The sequence below is a fragment of the Castanea sativa genome, chromosome 5 (assembly GCF_040712315.1).
Source record: "Castanea sativa cultivar Marrone di Chiusa Pesio chromosome 5, ASM4071231v1".
NCBI classification, from domain to species: domain Eukaryota; kingdom Viridiplantae; phylum Streptophyta; class Magnoliopsida; order Fagales; family Fagaceae; genus Castanea; species Castanea sativa.
The window spans coordinates 65,492,287-65,507,112 of NC_134017.1; the positions used below are offsets into that span (position 1 = coordinate 65,492,287).

General features: G+C 33.1%; 1 long non-coding RNA gene across 1 annotated transcript; it reads right to left on the bottom strand.

Annotated features, from left to right (window-relative positions):
• Nucleotides 1–10,455: 10,455 nt before the first annotated feature.
• Nucleotides 10,456–14,559, bottom strand: LOC142637147 (uncharacterized). Its single transcript, XR_012844563.1, has 3 exons — nt 14,212–14,559; nt 13,705–13,741; nt 10,456–10,770 (listed from the first exon to the last, which is right to left on the bottom strand). It is a non-coding gene; the product is annotated as an uncharacterized LOC142637147 (long non-coding RNA).
• Nucleotides 14,560–14,826: the final 267 nt, after the last annotated feature.

The following is a 14,826-nucleotide window of genomic DNA, read 5'->3' on the forward strand; positions in this document are numbered from 1 at the left end:
TGATGAATGAAAAATGTTGACGTAACTAACAACCAAAATAAAATATTATTTTCATGACACATGTACTGTCACTTGTGGTTTTAGATTAAGAAATGTTAGGTAGGAGCATGAGGTTGCAATTTTTTGTACTCTCACATTGTTGCACGCGCATGTGGTTGTATAGTAGAAAAGGTATCACATTTTAGTCAATTAAGTTAATAATTCATTTCTATCAATTCATGCAAAGTTGAGTAAAAATACATAATTGCTATAGTAACAGTGTTAATATACACTAACACCATTCATTTTGCATTTATTTATTTTTAAAATTTTTTTTTTATGTAAGACAAGGATGAAGGAAAAGAATGGATGTTGGTTGTTATGTGTGAAGAAAGAGAAACAATTTAGAAAAATCAAGAAAATTTGATATTTTAATAAAATGTTGTGTAAAATAGATGATCTAATATAGGGTGTTTTGAAAGTAGAATGTAAAAATAGGAAAAATAATTTTTTATATTAAAATAGACAAAAACAAATTACAAGAATAAACACAAACGTGGCTTCTTGTCACGACTATATATCTAATACCCTCTTGTAACTATGACGGACACTCTTGAACCTAACATGATTATGAGGATGGAAAAGTCTAGAATCACATAATTTTTCACAACTTCTTGTTACAACTGTGACGTGACAAAGTGTGATTAGTAAAAAAACAATTGTGGGTCTATGTGTAGATGATAGTTAACCACTCACAATTTGCCACATCAAAATTGTAGCAAAAAAGCTGTGGAATAATTTACGGTCCTAGAACTATTCTGGTGATGATTTGATACGAGTATCTCCCATTTGTGTTTGAGAAATTGTTAATTGCAATTGTGATGCACTTAAACTTGCTATCGCGGTTGGATTTTTAAGTCTTTAAGACCTTTGGGTTTATGGTTTGGAGAGTGAAGACTAAAGAGGCATAGTGAGAGAGGATTACGTTTTTCTCTCTTAGGTTGGGTTTGGCTTAGTATTCTCAAAAAGAAAAAATAGTGGGTTAATCCCACATTGGAAAATGAGTGTGAGTAAAAGAGTTTAAAGTCTATGCTGTGTATCTAAGAGTTAGACACTTTTGGATATACACCACTGTAAGTTTCTTTAAAAAAAAACATTCTCCCCTCTCCTCGTGTATGTGTGTGTTAAAAGTACTTAGTATTCTCAAAAAGAAAAAATAGTGGGTTAATCCCACATTGGAAAATGAGTGTGAGGAAAAGAGATTTAAAGTTTGTGTTATGTATCCAAGAGTTAGGCCCTTTTGAATATACACCACTGTAAATTTCTTTAAAAAAAACTTTCTCTCCTCTCCCCGTGTGTGTGTGTGTTAAAAATACTTAGTATTCTAATAAAAAAATGTTGGATTTGACTTTTTTATTTATTTATGATTTTTTAAATATTGATTTGTGGGCTCTTTTTTTTATTATATATAGATAAAAGATAAAAAAATTTCTATTGGACTTAGACTTCCTAATTTTCTTTTTCCCAGGGTATGCAAATTTTTATTGTATGGAGTCAAAACAAAATTAAAAAAATGTTATATATAATTTTTTTTTCTAGGTGTACAGTACACCAACCAAGGCATGGGAGATTGCATATGTGGTTGGATCTGGACCCTAATTAAAAAAAAATGTTATATATTTATATTTTCTAGGTGTACAATACACCAACAAAGGCATGGAAGATTACATATGTAATTGGATCTGGACCCTACATGTGGAGTGGCTATGAGCAAGGGAAGAGGGAGCGTTGGCTAATTCGTGCCAAAGGCATGACTGCATCGGTAAGGAAGTAAGATATGCACCTAACACGGTACTCTAGCACTTACAAAATGGGAAATAGTGACTTTCCAAAGTCAGCAGCTACGAGAATACCTTTTATTAGTTGAATGCATGTTGGATCACTTCAGAGACTCGTGTATCATTCACAGTACTCCTGATGTCCCTCTCATTGTCCAAGGGTTGTTTCCCAAGCAGTGACAAAATCACCTACCCACAGGCCATAGTGCCACGTTGGCGCATTCTCTCTCCTCTAGTCACCAGATAAGACCACAGTTGTGAAAATGTCCAAAATAAGAAAATGATGACTTGATGTCTGTCTTTGTACTTAGCCATATTCCTCAGATTATAAGAGGAACATGCAGTTGGATTTTTAGAGTAAGAACCCAAGTAGATCTTTGAGAAGAGAGTAGAAAGTTGATAGGATAAGAAGGTAGAAAACAAGGTCTCTCTTTTAAGGATGAGCACCCTTATTGTACAAGAGTTACCTCTTCTTCCCACATAATACAAAGCTGAATAGAGCAAGAATGTTTCAAAAATTCTTGCTCAAACCGTGGTTTTTTGTCCCTTTCTTAGGGTTTTCCACATATATCTTGTGTCCTTTTTACATTCTTGCTATCATTTTCTTCTTCTCTAACTTTTGTCATGTTAAAGCTTGTACTTTTTTCACTCTTAGACTTTTTCATGTAGATGTATTGTTAAATAACTTATTTTATTTTCTTATATAAGCTCAAATCTAACTTGCCCATATACTAGATCAGGAGGTTCATTTGAACCCTACCTTCAACAGTTCGATGTAGTGCCACCCCTGAATACTACGGGGGCAAATTAAAAATCGACTTATATACATTTGCATCACACTTATCAAATATGTGCATAATATGCAAATTTTATCCAATTTTTAGTAACTTATTTGAATAATGTTTATCCTAATAGTATTTATGCTAAATGTGTGACAAAAGTTAAAGGCTAATTTATTTATATAAAAAGAATTTTCTTAAATTTATATAATAAAAGAAAACCAAGACAAAAAACAAAAAGTTAAAAAAAAGTTTTTGACAATAAGAACTTGTTGTCATCCTTTCCTACTCTATCCATTTTCTCTAATTACTATTTGTGATCAATTTCTAGGATTTTGTTTGTTTCTCCTTGATTTGACAAGTTAAGTTGCTAAGAAATTACTAGCATATTTGTTGGGAGGTTTGTTTGTACCCAAGTCGCAATTTAATTTCTTCGCCACTTGTGAGTACGCAGTAGGTACTAGGTACCAGTCTGGATCGATTAAAGTAGAATTGAGATCATTTTTAGTTTAGGCCGTATAAATGTCAAATAGCTTGAGAAATGGAGAGAAAGAAAATCATAATTTTGAATGTTAGTTACATCTTAATTTCATTACCAAAGAAAGAATGTTATCATCTCTCTCTCTCTCTCTCTCTCACATTGTTTTTTTTTTCCTCTCTCGTGGATGTTATACTTCATCATTTGTGGCAAAGTCATTCCTCCATTTAACTTCTCTAATTTTTTGTTGTTGATAAACTGGAGATGCCTAAGAGAACTAAAGAGATAACAGAGGTTTATGATAGACCTTATTAGAATACAAAGTACAAACCATTGAAATCAGAGTTAAAAATCTCTAAGATGTCCACATGTGGACTATCATACAAATCATAGTTTAACTTCTCTAACTACAACTTCATGACTTTGCTAGGAAAGCTGAAAATCTCTGCAATGAAAAAATGGTGAAAATGGGCAAATGCCCATTTCGCGCAAAACAAAATGGGCAAATGCCATATTTCCTAAACTAATTAGGGAAATACCCCTCTTTTGAAACTCAATTTTCTCAAAATCGAGTTTTAAAAAAAAAAATCTAGAGCCCTATAGCGACGTTTTAAGGATCCCTATAGTGACGTTTTAAGGACTTATAGCGGCGTTTTGTAACTCGAGCTCCATGAACTCAAGTTCCATGCAAGTTTTTTTTTTTTTTTTTACCTATAACTCAATTTCATGAAACTCGAGTTACAAAATGCCGCTATATGCTCCTTAAAACGTCGCTATAAGACTTAACTCGATTTTGAGAAAATCGAGTTTTAAAAAATGGGCATTTCCCTAATTAGTTTGAAAAATGGGGCATAATGCAAATTTTTTTTTTTTTTTTGCGTGAAAAGGGCATTTACCCATTTTGGCCCTAAAAAAATATGGAGGGGGGAATTCCCCAGACACTATTTTTTTTTTTTTTAACATGAAAACAACTTAGCATTGCAACTTAGCTATTGAAAACGGTCCACTCCCTCCCTAGTCCATTTGAAATGCAATTGTCCCTGTCATATGGTTTTCAAAGTTATTGTCTTCCACTTTATTTTCGTGAGTTAAAAATTGTGTGAGTCTCTAACATTATTATCTAATTCTCTTCTTAAATAAAAAGATAAAAACTTGAGTTAAATTTTTTTGGGTATCTATAGATGCCGTTTGAACCCTACCTACCTTCCCTGCATTATCTACCAAGGTTTTCAAACCCAGACTGTTCATTGAACCGTAAAAAGGAGAGGTTCAAGGTTTTGGAGGTCGAACCGAGATCGAACCGGGGTCAAACCATGATGACGTCATAATTAATTAAAGCCTAAATATAGATATTAAATTTTAAAAACTAGCAAAATTGACTAATATATCTATATATGTAAGGAAAATTTAATAATTTTCAAGCATATATTTAATAATTAAATAAGAAATTTAATAAAATAAAATAATAACCATGAAAACATTAAAATTTATGATTAACTTTTGAAGTAAAATTGAATATCTTTGAAGGATTTTAATTATAATTTTGTTTTATTCTCTTGTAAGAGATGAATAATTTAATTAAGTAGAATAAAATTGTGTTTAGTTGTTTTATTAAAAAAAAAAAAAATTGCTAAGGGGTTGGACCGCACGGTCCAACCCCGGCTTTAGGGGTTCACGGAATTGCCACATATACCCGGTTCTCTATACTTAAAAAATCGAATTTTCATCCGGCTCCCAGTTTTCATGGTCCGACCTCCCAGTTCGGTCCGGGTCTAAAAACCTTGTTATTTACTTATCTAAAAAAAAGGGGTAAAAATGCAATTTATATCTACTAAGTTTGACCAAAAATCATTTTGGTCATTTCATTTGAGTTTAAAATTAATCATTTTATGGTCTAAAAAATTAATTCTATGTATATAAACATGAGATAGGTTCAAGTTACACCTGATATAATTCTAAAGAGTTACACATTTTTTAAACTATTGGATTTAAGTAGATCCAAACAGTAAAAAAAAGACCTTCATTAATGTTAATATTCTAATTAGGATCTCATTAATTATCCCTCATTTATTATTTTTTATATCTATCTCTAAACCCAAAAAAAGTGTTATATATGACCCTCTCTCTACGTTTCTCTCTCTATCTCTTTCTCCTCTACCATTGTTCCGCCTCCATGGATAGGTTGTCAGCAGAAGAAGGAAAAAAATAATGGAAATGCTTAAGAAGTGAATCCCTGAACAGCTGCTTAAGGAACATTGGATGAACCGCACTCTGCACTCAGCATGCTTTCTTGACATCTCAGAGCCTAATTGTGTGTTCAAGTTCTTGGATGATCTCAGCCATATTTGTGGGTTATACGCGCTCTACTTCAGTCTTGCAAAGGATAGAATTAGAGGTGAGTCTTGTGTTGCTTATCATGAGAAGATTTTATTCAATGAGGACTTCTCTTGTGTAGTTTTCGACAAGAGAATGTCGCATGGAGAGCTTCTTGTTCCGAATGATGGAGCAGCTATTACTTTTAGTGCTAATGTTGAAATCGTATTAAATGATGATGAGTGTAAAGATAATCTACAAGTGGGAGATGTTTGCGTCTTTGAGCTAATCAAGAGTGATGATGTTGTGCTGAAAGCTTCTATTTGTTTGTAATTCAAATTCATCCTAATGTTTACCCTCATTGTATGACAACAGTATGGCTAGAGGCCTATAAGTTCTTACAATCTTGCCATGAATATTTTTTCTTGAACATTTTGTAAAACAGGTATAAGGAAAGTGATATTCAGTGAGAAAAAAACTAAGAAAGTAGAAACGTAGGAGAAATTGCAAAGAAAATGGAAAGAAAGACTTAATAAGGAGAGAGAAAAAGAGACATAAGAAATATTTAATGAGGAGAGAGATAATGAGGAGACTATTAATTAAGTAAGTATTTAATGTTGTAATGGATAATAGTATTTTGTTTTTATCTGTTGGATCTCTCATAAATCTACGGCTTAAAAAATGTGTAACTCTTGTGAAGTTACACCAGGTGTAACTTGAACCCATCTCTATAAACATATCTAATTTATATGTATAAACATGTCCTTTTTAATTTTTTGTCATTAACATATGTCATTTTTAGAGTTTCTTACATTATAGGTTCTCTTGATTGAACTATCAATCGAACTATTTTTAAATTGCAAACCTAATATGACGAAAGACAATTAATGCAGAATTAAAGAAACAAACCAATGAATGAGAATATATCGGTGGTAAGTATATGATCTCTATAGAGCTTTTGGAAAAAGTAAACAACAATATGTAGGGTGCTTAGGCTCCGCTTAGGAGTTCATAAGGGAAAGGAATGGAATGGAATGATCATAAGGGAATGGAAAGGAATGTAATGGAATGAAATGTATTTAAGTAAGGGAAATGAATGGAATGGAATTAAGTAACCTTGGTTGGATATTTTAAAATAAAGGAATGAAAATGAATGGAATGTAAGTAATTTTGTTTGGGAGTAACATGGAGGGAATGGAATGAAATTATTTTATGATAATATTACAATTAGACCCTTATTTTAAAATAAAGGGTTGAATATATAGGGGTATTTTGGGAGTTTTAGTAAAAAATTCATTAAATCTAATTTCATTCCCTCCCATTCCTCCCAATTTCGGGGGGAATGAAAATTTGAGGTTTTAAGGAAATAGAGATGAATGAGTGTTCCCTCCTATCCATTTCATTCCCTCCCACTTAAACTCCCAAACAAGGGAATAGACTTTTCATTCTCTTCATTAAAACTCCCAAATAAAAGAAGGGAAGAATATTCTAAAATTATTCTTTTTATTCCATTCCATTCCCACCTCCCAAGCAAAGCCTAAAGGTACTTTACTTTAAAGCAGCCATTGCAAGTAGAATGTCTCACATGCTATATTATATAGAGTAAATTGTTTACACTCAGCTGTTACGTTATATGGGATAAGTGTATTAAATATAACACATCGGCCGTTATATAGGCTAAGGAATGTAACAAGGAAAGCTAAATTATAGAGGGTAAGCAATATAACACATGATATGTTATATATATTAAGCAATATAATAATGAAAGCAGTTCAGACTATATGAGAGGTGCTCTGCTTTGCAGGTTGAAGCATCTGCCTTTCTCTAGGCCTTACAAGCTGTTACTAAAAAGAATTGGATGTAGGTTATCTTAGGAGATTGTTAGGACATATGTGAAAATTGTTATGTACATTTGTCATTTAGAATTGGCTAATCTTTTGACAAAACGCACTTTACTTGTAATTTGGTAGATCTAGGATGGTTCAAATCTTCAAGCAATTTTGTATTCAAGTTAAGAGTTAAGGTCATGCAAATCTATTTAAGAAACAAGTGAAGAATTGTTGCATTTTAAAGCTCGACAGATAGCTCGACAGATTGAATCTATCAAGGTTTAAAAGAAACTTTTTGCCCAAAGCTCGATAGCAACTCGACAGATAGCCTATCTATCGAGGTTTACAAAAATCAAATTTTCAGATTTGTTTTTAACGCATATATAAGCAATTTGTGTAGGGTTTCTTTTCTCACAACTCTAGACATATATAAAGATTATTTCAAGGGTTGTCTTGGGGTTGTTGCACTTGTTGTTACACGCATATTGTAATCGGAGACAATTTGTCCTAGTTTATCTTTCTCTTGAAGAAGCTGTTGCGTTTGTACATTGTAGGGTTTTGTAACCAAGGAACTTCTTGATCTTCATTGTGTGAATGAATTGAAGAACTTTGTAGCCAACATCTTTCTCAAGTTGGTGTGTTAGTCACGTACTTGGATTTGTGCAAAGGAGTAAGCCACGAACTAGGATTCACGCATCAATTGATTAGTCACGTACTCGGAGCCATGTATTGAAAGGAGAGATTGTCACTACATTACAAATCCAATTATGTATTGGGGTAAGAGTTCAACTGTAGGTTGGTATAAGGTACTGGAATTCTTTTACTTGTAACCACTTGTTTTGATAATAGTAGATTTTGGAGAGTGGTGACCTTAAATTCACCTAATTGGGTTTTGCCTCGATGGTTTTTCCTATTCATAAACAAATCACCCATGTCAAATTTAATTTCCATTGCATTTAGTTATTTGGTGATTTGTTTGTGCTACCACGCGTATTGTATATTAAATTGACTTAATTAATTTACTTAACTAATTAATTAGTTAATTTACCAAAGGGGTCAATACATTCTTAGAGGGCGTTTGGATTCAACGTCCAGCGTCCAGCGTCCACGTTTTGGACTTTTTTTTTTTTTTTTGTTTCTGCTGCAGAGGGGGACATGTGCGCAGTGCGCGCACTATTCATGTACTTTTTTATCAATTTTTTATTAAAAATGGGTCCCGCATCACTATTCACACATTTAAAAATTATTTTGCTACAGTGTTTTCAGTTTTCAGCAATAAGTTCTATCCAAACGGACCCTTAGTCTGTCAAAAGTGATGTTAAAGTATGTGGTGATAGCCTCAATGTAAAGAAGGATTGTCAAGTGGACTGGTCTATTAGTACTATTATATGTAGTTTCCTTGAACATAGTAAACTTAGCTGGGTTAGGAGAAATCTTATTTCTTAGCCTGCACTACTGCTAAACTTGCTGTTAGGATAAAGAGTCAATTCCGTTATAATAAGCATGATGCCCCTAAAAGTAATCTTAGATGTTTGTAAGCCTGATTGCTTTGTCGTTGACTTTTTTTCCTTCTACAACTTTAGTTGCACGCCTGCATTAGACAAAACCAATAAATAGGTTTGGTTTATCTCACTACAAAAAAATTGGCCTACTGCGGCGGGCCAAAACCGCCGCTAAAACCCCAAAAACCGCCGCTATAGGTACATTTCACTTATTGCGGCGGTACAAAAACCCGCCGCTGTAGATACGCCCTTTAGCGGCGATTTTGGTATATTGCGGTAGGCATAAAACCACCGTCATACAACGTTCGAATTCGTGTCAATTGACTTTTAGCAGCGGACACACAGCGCCGCTATATGTGCATACCTTTAGCGGCAGGCTATAAGCACCGCTATAAGGTTTCATTTAATACATAAATGTGCACCAATAGCGTCGGGCTATAAGCGCCGCTATAGGGTTTCATTTAATACATAAAATATGCACCTATTGCGGCTCTTTTTGACCGCCGCTATAGGTTCTTTTTTTTTTTTTTCAATGTGCTTTGTACCAGACCCGTTACAAAGAACCTATTTTGCATCAAATACATTGTTTAGACCTGTTACAAAGAACCTATAATAGTTTTAGCTCTACTATCACAATACCACCAAAAAAAAATTACTACAAATTATCACTAGAGAGTAGAGAGAGAAACAATAAGTCTACTTGCACAATAAAGTCCACAACTTTTTTCACAACAATTGAGTTTGCAAGTTGTAATGTACAAATCATAATTTGCCACCTCAACTAGTTGTGAATTTGGTTGTCTCTAGCTTTACTCGGAGCAAACTCAAGCCATATAACTATGCATGACAATAGTTATCAATTTAAACACCATAAAAACAATAACCCAAGTAATGTTTTCAGTTGAACCAAATGGAGGGTATATAACAACACAGATATAGGGTATTACACAATTGGAGTAAACCCAATTAAACATAATGATTCTCAACCAAACACCATAAAAACAAAGACCTAGACAACAAATCTTTCAACTGAGCCAATTTTTACAAATTGGGTGCCAACCCAATAGCCAAAAACACAAACACGCACACAGAGTAACAAAGAGTATCTAGTAAAAAACACACACCATTGCAGTACTAAGACAATTGAGAACCAAAGGCCTGTTCAGAATTGCTGTTCTAGACCAAGCTTTGCCCTCAACCAATACCTGTAGAGAGAGATAGAGAGAGAAAGAGAGTTAGCGTGTGGGGGTTAAAGAAAGAGAACAGACAAAAGGGTATTCTTGAAAGTTGAAACTGACTTGGTTGTCAAGTTCATTAGTAATAGTAGTGTCCAAAAGAGAAAAGAGAGCTCTTGTGTGGTATTGGTTGAGGAAACGAAGACTGTGAATGCGAAGATTGTTGCGCCTCAGCAACAAAGCAGCCTTAAACCTCTGCATCATTTAGCCCACCCACTCTTTCAAATTCTACCCCAGCACAACTCAAACTCTCTACTCTCTAGTGATAAATTGATAATAAAAAATTCTGAGGAAAAAATTAAAAAAATGAGAAGAAGAATAGGAGAAGAAGAAAAATGTTTATTGCTACAAAAAAACTAACACTACAAAAAAATATTTATCTTTTTAAGGTATATTGCTACAACACTTTCTTTGATCTCTAAACTCAAATCTACAAATTAAACACCTATGATGTGTATCAATTTCAATATTGAGATTCCTTACTAAAAAAATAGATTCATTATTGAAATCGAGGATACAAACAGTTAAGCAAAGTAACCCTTGCAGGTGTATTCAAATGAAATCTAAAATAAGTCTTTCATCACAACCTATCATTTGAATATAAGAGGGGAAACACTATTTGGAGTACCTACAAATAAACAACATAACCTTGTTCACAACAGTTGGAAGCACTAACATACTAATTATGCCCCCATTAGGCCAAACTAACGTATGCAAGAATCAATAGAAGATATCAGGGTGCATGGGAGTGCTGCATTTGGTTGGAGTTGCTTAGCTGAATCTATTGTAGTTGCTGGGCCAATTCTTTAATCCTCGCCTAGAGAAAATCAAACAATGGTCATCAGGCTAGAGAAAATTTAGAAAGAATAGTATAGTTAATTTAAACATTGATCCAATCCAAATGACCAATGAAGGTAGACTAAATGCACAATTTTTTATGAATAAAAAATTCTTTCAAGACCATTCCGCTGGTATGTTGCAAAAGAAGGGACCTAAAGTTAGCAGAATTATATCTGACCACAATATGGGAATCAAAACCTAAAACTATTGTGAAATTAAACAAAGATGAGCAATAAAGATAAAATTATTTGATAATTAAATATATAAGCGCAACGTGTCTTCTCATCCAAGCTCTTAGACAGCTCCTAAATTCCTTACACCCACTCCCAATATCCTCTTAGGTATCACAAATGAAGAATGATAAAAAAATAATAATAAAAAAAGGAAAAGAAAGAAACCAAGCCCATAGATTTTTCACCTTCAATGAATGGTGTGTACATATAGAATATAGATTAAGTAAATATTACATGCATTGGAACCTTTGGATCCTATTGTTACTGACGGAGAAAGAAAAGTTAACCGTTTAATTTATTAGTTTATACTTAGAAAACTATAAGGTTTCATAATTTGAAACCTCCTTGAAACTATATGGTTTTTTTTTAAAAATTAATTTCACCTTAAATTTTACGACTTACGATGACATCACACTATTTAATCTTAGCGCCAACAACCCAACAAAAACATAAAGAAGTGTTCAACCAATTTATGTGAATTAAGAGTGCAATTTATGCTGTTATGACAATACTTCCAAAGGAAAGTTTGTACTCTTGGAAGGATTTTTAGGTCCCAACCACATTTTCCATGGAAAAGATCAAGAGAACCCAGCCCTGTCTTTTTCGCCATGTCAGCATTTTCCATTAGTAGTGCCACACTGCTACCACTATGCTAGTTTTTTTAGCCACGTTAGCATTTTTTGTTAATTGAGTGACAATAAGAACTTAAATATCATGTGTTATTATAGTAAACCTATTATAAATTCATTGTGATTTAATTGATTTATTGTGTCTCACTTATCTCCATTTTAAACCTTTTTCACTTCGTTTATATTATAGTCTAAATTAGATTTTACAAATTTAAAAGTATATATTGTCAGGTTATCTAAAATTTTAAATAATGTGTCAGTTTGTAAAAGGAATTCAAATGAAGAGAATTCTTCCCATGTGATTTGACTAGGCTTGATTGCACCCAAAAAGTTGGGTTACCATGAATTGGATAGGATTAGGTTAATTTTGAGAGATTTTTCAACCCAATTAAGCACTCACATTGAAAAATCTCTAATCCAACCAAAACCCATAATAGCTTTAAAAACCTACCAACTCCAAAAAGATGGATGTGGATTGGATTGTCTAGTTTAGGCTATTTTGTCAAATTTATTTTATTTTCTAAAATGTTTTCATTCAATAAATGATTAAAACTTACATAATTTGACTTTAATATTCCAATTGCATCCAACTAAATTTTATAATACTAATATAATTCAACTAAAAAATTTACATTTTGTTCCAAAATCCAAAATAAATCAAACTACTAATAAATTCAAGAAAAGATATATTTTTCAAACTATTAATAATGTGTGTAGGGTCGAGTAACTCGGTTTTAAAATTTTGTTGACCCAATCCAAACTTCAAAATAATATAACCCAAGTAATTATATTTCACAAATCCTTAAAATCATATAAAGAAGAAAAAAGAGAACAGCTTGACTCCACCATTTAAACAAAGAGCGACCAAATAAATGAAAGCATCAGAGCATCAACTTAGAACCAGGAAGCTTAAACCTTTCAAAGGTCCAAGCAATTCTTTCTAGCCAAATGAACTACATGAGACGTAGAGGATCAACATCCCATATCACAGGTGCCTAGCAATGTGCCTTTTCCAATATGGCAGTTTCTCTGCAACTGTCCTAGGCATTACCCATAAATCCCAATAACAAGAAAACAAGTGACCTAAGTTCCCAATCAATAAAACAATGTTGAAGATGGTCCACTGTGTCTCACCACTAACTTTACTAATATTATTAACAGCTTTTCTTAATGTATGTATACATGTATTTACGAACACATATACTTGTCAACATTAACAATGAACCCCCTCTCTGGTACCACACTATGGAATGGAGTACATTGCATGAGACTCCTCATAAGTTCTAAAACTGCAAAACTAGCAAAAGATTCACATATGCTGCAAGTAGCATCAATACGATTTTCAAAAAGTTGATCTATCGTTGACAGTGAATTACAGTAAGGGTAAAAGGAACATTGATTATCCTTAGTGACAACCATAGTCATTAGAACCATACCATGTGCTAACCTAGAAAATTGTTGGGTCGAAGTGTCATTGTCTCAACCATTAGACCAACAGCTGTACTGTTGGTTGAATTATATATATTTTCTCAACAAATTAAATAATCATGGATAGATTTGAAAAGAAAATAGCAATACATATAATTTATGAATGTCATTTTGGAGATTTATAATCAATGTACTTTTTCCTTCTTCTTTTTTTACTTGTCTTCTTTTTTTTCTTTTCTTTTTTTTGATTGGCAAGTTACACATGCACCCAATGGGTCTTAAACCCACGAGCTCACCTTCTACCAAGAACTACCAAGAACTTATAAGGGAAGGAGGTGCCAATTGTGCTTAACTTAAAATAGATTATTTTTTACCTAAAAAATGAACAACATGGGATGGGAGTAGTACATATATTTTACACTACAAATTCAAAACTAACCTACATAAGAAATTACACTACACAAAATTTAATAAAAAAAAATGCAGATGTAGTACCAAATCATAACCCCCATAAAAGATATTACTTGATAATTTAGTTTCCATTGACAACATAAGCATATAAGAAACCAAGACACAAGAAGAACATATAAGAAACCAAGGCTAAAAGATTAAGACACTTACTTGCATGTAGAATGTATTGAAGTCATTGTAGCCATCCCTGCACCAAATAACAATCATTATCAACTACTATCAATCGGTAGTGAACACAACCTTTTTTTTTTCATTTCTGGCAAATAGAAGGCACATATACAAGTGTCTGCAAAACCAAAGGTCAATAGGGATAACATGTTCATGTGAATTGCAGCACTTGTTTCTATTATAGCTCCCACATAAAATAAAAAATGGCAGACAAGAAGCCATGACCTAAACCTAGCAAATTGCATCCACGTCCTTAAAAATATTATGATAAAAGATGGAAAATTAAATGCCATACCTCAGTTTTAATGAATGAATACCACCATCAAAAGATTTACAAACATTATTAGAGGGGGGGAAAAAAACAAAAATCCCTTAAAGACAAGAACCTCTATTTTGAACATTTGGTGTCAATTAATTAAATTTTTTTCCAAATGTGTCTCTTTATAGATCAAAGGAATCAAAATGAAATAAAGTAAAGCTACTACATACTTCTTATAATGAGGAGCATCTCTATCTAATCGAGCAAGAGTAAAGGCCAAAATGGAAACCTGTAAAGGCCACTCTGCCCCTCCACACTCCTCGGCCACGGTGGCTTCGGCTCTGTCTACAAGGCCACTCTGCCTTCTGGCCAAGCCTTAGGTCTCAAGCTCATGGACTCCCCTGGCTCTCTCCAAGGCGAGCGTGAGTTTCACAACGAGCTCTCCATCGCTTCTTCTCTCTCTTGCCCACACATCCTCTCTCTCCTCGGCTTCTCCTCTGACCGCCATGGCCGGAAACTCATTCTGGTGTACGAGTACATGCCTAACCGTAGCTTACAAGACGCTTTGCTTGACAAGAAATGTGCTGAGCTTATGGAATGGCCCAGCAACTAAAATATATTAATAAATATATTAATTAATAAAAATATTTTTCAATAATTCAATTTAACAAAATTTAATTTAATTTAATACTTCAAACTAATTTAATATATTGGATAGGATGGTTTCAAAAATTAATTTAATACTTCAAACTAATTGATTGATGACATGACTATTAATCTTTGATCACTTTAAAATTTTTTAAGCATAAAAACTATATGAAGATAATGTAATCTAATGGTAGATT